This window comes from Oncorhynchus keta, chromosome 17 (genome assembly GCF_023373465.1).
Source record: "Oncorhynchus keta strain PuntledgeMale-10-30-2019 chromosome 17, Oket_V2, whole genome shotgun sequence".
Lineage (NCBI taxonomy): Eukaryota > Metazoa > Chordata > Actinopteri > Salmoniformes > Salmonidae > Oncorhynchus > Oncorhynchus keta.
Window position 1 is genome coordinate 20,584,138 of NC_068437.1, and position 5,324 is coordinate 20,589,461.

At 39.4% G+C, this 5,324-nt stretch overlaps 1 long non-coding RNA gene across 1 annotated transcript; it reads right to left on the reverse strand.

The window, feature by feature from the left end:
* Nucleotides 1-208: 208 nt before the first annotated feature.
* LOC118396129 (uncharacterized) lies at nt 209-2,429 on the reverse strand. The gene is made up of 3 exons (XR_004828134.2): nt 2,391-2,429; nt 2,177-2,293; nt 209-1,938 (listed from the first exon to the last, which is right to left on the reverse strand). It is a non-coding gene; the product is annotated as an uncharacterized LOC118396129 (long non-coding RNA).
* Nucleotides 2,430-5,324: the final 2,895 nt, after the last annotated feature.

Genomic DNA, 5,324 nt, shown 5'->3' on the forward strand with positions numbered 1-5,324 from the left:
GCTGTCTCTAAATTGCCTGGTCTACTGGGTCCCAGATGTATGGAGCAGAGTTGTTTTGTGAGGGTGTATTCTTTCTGTGATACTCCTGCACTGCCTGGTGAATTCTCAGGCATCTCCTGGGTTGTGTTCGTTAGGGCACACTGTGTCACGACTCTCGTGGGTTGAATAAGGAGACCAAGGTGCAGCGTGGTAGGTGTTCATGATATTTATTAAACTGAACATCGCAACAAAATAACAAAGTAGAAAAACAAAAGCGCACAGTTCTGTCAGCCAACTAAACAGCTAAACAGAAAATAACTACCCACAAAACACCAGTGGGAAAAAGGCAGCCTCAATATGATTCCCAATCAGAGACAACAATAGACAGCAGTCCCTGATTGAGAACCATACCCGGTCAAAACATAGAAATAAAGAAACTAGAATGCCCACCCTAGTCACACCCTGGCCTAACCAAAATAGAGAATAAAAGCCTCTATGGCCAGGGCATGACACACTGTAGCACATCTTTTAAAATAATTGCTTTTTTATTGTATAAGTTATGCTATTACCTTGTCGTTTCACTGCATTTTCTTCCATTTTGTGCCTATTGAACACAACCCTGATTTGCTTTCCATTAATACACACACACACATATGATTACGTACGCACTATACATACACATGGATTTAGTACCTTAGGTATGTGGTAGTGGTGGAGTAAGGGCCTGAGGGCACACAGTGTGTTGTGAAATCTGTGAATGTATTGTAATGTTTTAAAATTGTATAAACTGCCTTAATTTTGCTGGACCCCAGGAAGAGTAGTTGCTAATGGGGATGCATAATAAATACAAATACAAAAATACAAAATACCAGAAATGCGGAGAGCACTGAGATCGCATCTGAGGGATGTCTCAGGAATCATCCTCTTTGTGTCTTATAAGCATATCTGGGCTGTGGTTAGTGTCTGCATTACATGGGGAAAATGGCAACCTGAACTCTAGACACATTGGCAAATTGGAAATATATTAAAACGGGCACCAGAGAAGTGTTATCACAATGTCGCCATGTCAGTTAGTTTCTCTGCTGTGTGACAAATCTAATAACACAAGAGACGGTATAGGATCATTATCATAAATGGGCCTTTTACTTTTTCTGGTTTGGAATGTGACCTCCACAAGCCTATCATGAAGGTAATTTCATCTTTATAGCCCATCATACCATGGTGATGATCAATATACTGCAACATTCTGCACATACTACACCGGAAATAGTTTTGCCCTATGACTCAATCCTTCACATTATTCCCTCCCATCACCATGGTACCCTCTGGCCTGGCCCGCACCTTGAGGATTATCTTGTCCTTGAGCTGCATGTGGGAGGGCAACTGTTCAGCCATCAGCTCCACAGGCTCCATCAAAAGCTTGTCCTGGAATACCTCTCTGAAGAGATGAGCCATCTGCCTCTGGTGCTCTATGTGGCAGTTCTCCTCGATGGAGAGAACCACAGGGTATTTGACAACAACAGCACCACAACGCTCAGTCAACACAGGGGGAATGTTCTAGAAACATGTACAGTCCTCAGTTGTAAAGCACTTCAGGTGTGGGTATGTTTGTTAGTTTGGGTGTGTTTTCTCAGACAGAAAAAGACTCACTCAGATGTGACGAAGGCATGGTCATTGATAGCCTTCACCACTTCCTCAAACTTGATCTTGGTGGTCCTGGTCCATGGGCTCAACTGGCCCTTCCCAGCAGTCCACTACAGGCCCACACAACAGAAGACAATCCTTTTGAACTATATAAGTAAATGGATAATGTAATGAGGCCAAATTGAAATATGTGAGGGACTTTTTATGGAGTTTAAGGTGTACTACTAACACTCAACACAGCAGCATCCCAGACGCAGGCAGCGTACATAGGCCTCAGTGGATAACTCGCTCCGCAGCTGGTCTCCAGTCAAGTACCTGAAGGAAAATCATCACAACAAGAAATATAAAATGCAGGCAAATCATAAACATAATTTGTGTGTTTATTATAACATCATCCACAGCCTATTCATTACATTGTTTTACAGTATTGCTGAAATTCTTTACTGTGCTGACAACTGTACTAACACTTGGTGTGAAACATTGATTAAAAAAAAGTGAAGTAGTCCGTTTCATAGTGTTGTCGTGTATTTCTGTGTTATATGGCGGTACTGACGTGTTATGTGAGGAGTTGATCCAATAGAGGGACAGTGGGTTGTCCGTGTCCAAGTTGCACATCTGAGTATTTCTCATCCCAAATCGAGTTCTCCTCAGAGAAGAGGAAACTGAGGAGCTAAAGTGAGAGAAGAGAGAGAGAACGAGAACGCTGTGACAAACATAACACACTATTCTCCACTCCCCATACAGACAAATCACACACCGTGTCCCACCTTGCTGACAGTGAACTCTGGATCGTTGGTCTTCCTCATGGTTTTGTCTATAAAGATGGTCATCAGCTCTCTGACCTGGTTCACGAATCTTGAGAGAGAGGAGCAGAGAGAGTGAGGAAAAAAAGAGAGAAAAAAGTACAATAAAGGGAATTATAAAAGGCAGATTAAGTATAACTTTTGTATGACTGAAATAATTTTTCCACAAATATACAGGTATTTACCTTTCCATGGCAAGATCTTATCTATTTTTGCAAACTTTCTATTCAAATTTATTGTAGTGAGATCATGTGTCCACTTAACAGTCAGACCATGTTTATTGGTAAACTACACATGAATGTGATTTTTTTTTGTTTTTGCGATCCAATACATAATTTGGTACACCTTTCATATTTTGATTGTTTGATCTAGAGAGGTTAGAGAAATGATCTAGCTCCTCTATGAGACTGTCCGGGGATCCAAATTGCAGATTTAAAAGAAAATATGAGTTGTCAGCGTACAATGACACCTAGTACATATATATGACACCTAGTACATATACATGCCACTAGTAGACAACCCTGTTTTACTCCTCTTGACAATTTTATACTTTCTGAGAAGTAGCCATTATTTACTATTTTACACCTGGGGTTACTATACATAACTTTAACCCATTGTATAAGAGATTCTCCCAAATTAAAATAGTCCAGGTATTTATATACACATTTTTGTTGTACTTTATCAAAGACCTTTTCAAAATCAGCTATGAATACCAGGTTTGGTTTCCCAGATTTTTCATAGTGTTCTGTTGTTTCCAGTACTTGTCTTATATTATCTACAATGTATCGTCCGTGTAAAACCTGTTTGATTATCATGAATAATATGCATTTTGCTAGAATTTTGGCATCACAATACACTGAACTGTAAGGGGTCTTCAGTTTTTTAGGTGGACTGGATCTTTATGTTTACCACCTGGGCCCTGTTTCAGTATAGTGAAATCAGACCTTCATGCTGGGTATCTCATAGTCTACCATTTTTATAGGAGTGGTTAAAGCATGCTAATAACAGACCTCTGAGTACATAAAAAAAGGTTTGATATATCTCAACTGGTATGCCATCCAGGCCTGGAGTTTCCCCGACTTAAAGGCTTTAATTGCATCAAGAAGTTCCTACTCTGTAATTTGGCATTTACATGAATCTTTCAGTACAGCTGTTAATTTTACACTATTAATAAATAAAACATTCTTACAATTAACTTCAGTTAGTAGAGATGGCGACTATAATGAAAACATGTGCTTTAAGTTCTTTCCTTCCTCTTTCAAAATATAGTTTGGTGAATCATGGATGACGCCATCATTTGTAACACGTTTCTGTAAGTTCTTTTTGGTAGCATTTCTATGTTGAAAATAAAAACATTATTTGGTGCATTTTTTTCCATATTCCATCCAGTTTGCTTCATTTTTTATCTTTCTTGAATAAGTTCCTCCAGTTCTTTTTGTTTTTCCTGTAACTTATTCTGTGCCTTTATGGTCCAGTTTTTTTATTACTATCTACAGTTGAAGTCAAAAGTTTACATACACTTAGTTTTGGCAGGTCGGTTAGGACATCTACTTTGTGCATGACACAAGTAATTTTTCCAACAGTTGTTTACAGACAGATTATTTATCTTATAATTTCACTGTATCACAATTCCAGTGGGTCAGACGTTTGGTTCATCCTTGGGAGCAATTTCCAAACGCCTGAAGGTACCACGTTCATCTGTACAAACAATAATACGCAAGTATAAACACCATGGGACCACGCAGCCGTCATACCGCTCAGGAAGGAGATGTGTTCTGCCTCCTAGAGATGAACGTACTTTGGTGCGAAAAGTGCAAATCATTCCCAGAACAACAGCAAAGGACTTTGTGAAGATGCTGGAGGAAACAGGTAAAAAAGTATCTATATCCACAGTAAAGCAAGTCCTATAGCGACATAACCTGAAAGGCCGCTCAGCAAGGAGGAAGCCATTGCTCCTAAACCACCATAAGAAAGCCAGACTACGGTTTGCAACTGCACATGGGGACGAAGATCATACTTTTTGGAGAATTGTCCTCAAACACCACCCCAACCATGAAGCATGGGGTGGCAGCATCATGTTGTGGGGGTGCTTTTCTGCAGGAGGGCCTGGTGCACTTCACAAAATATATGGCATTATGAGAAGGAAAATTACGTGGATATATGGAAGCAGCATCTCAAGACATCAGTCAGAAAGTTAAAGCTTGGTTGCAAATGGGTTTTCCAAATGGACAATGACCCCAAGTATACTTCCAAAGTTGTGGCAAAATGGCTTAAGGACTACAAAGTCAAGGTATTGGAGTGGCCATCACAAAGCCCTTACCTTAATCGAATAGAAATGTGTGGTCAAGACTGAAAAAGCATGTGCGAGCAAGGAGGCCTACAAACCTGACTCAGTTACACCAGCTCTGTCAGGAGGAATGGGCCAAAATTCACCCAACTTATTTGTGGGAAGCTTGTGGAAGGCTACCCGAAACATTTGACCCAAGTTAAACAATTTAAAGGCAATGCTACCAAATACTAATTGAGTGTATGTAAACTTCTGACCCACTGGGAATGTGATGAAATAAATAAAACCTGAAATAAATAATTATCTCTACTATTATTCTGACATTTCACATTCTTAAAATAAAGTGGTTATCCTAACTTACCTAAGACATGGAATTTTTACTAGGATTATATGTCAGGAATTGTGAAACACTGAGTTTAAATGTATTTGGCTAAGGCGTAAGTCAACTTCTGACTTCAACTGTATCTGTACTGTTAGTTTATCTGTTTCCTTTCTTAACTCGTTTGACCTAAATAGTTTTTGTTTGAAAGATGAGTATTGAATTGCATTGTCTCTAAAGGCACATTTAAAAGTGTCCGATACAATAAGGGGATCTTCTGCACCTATGTTAT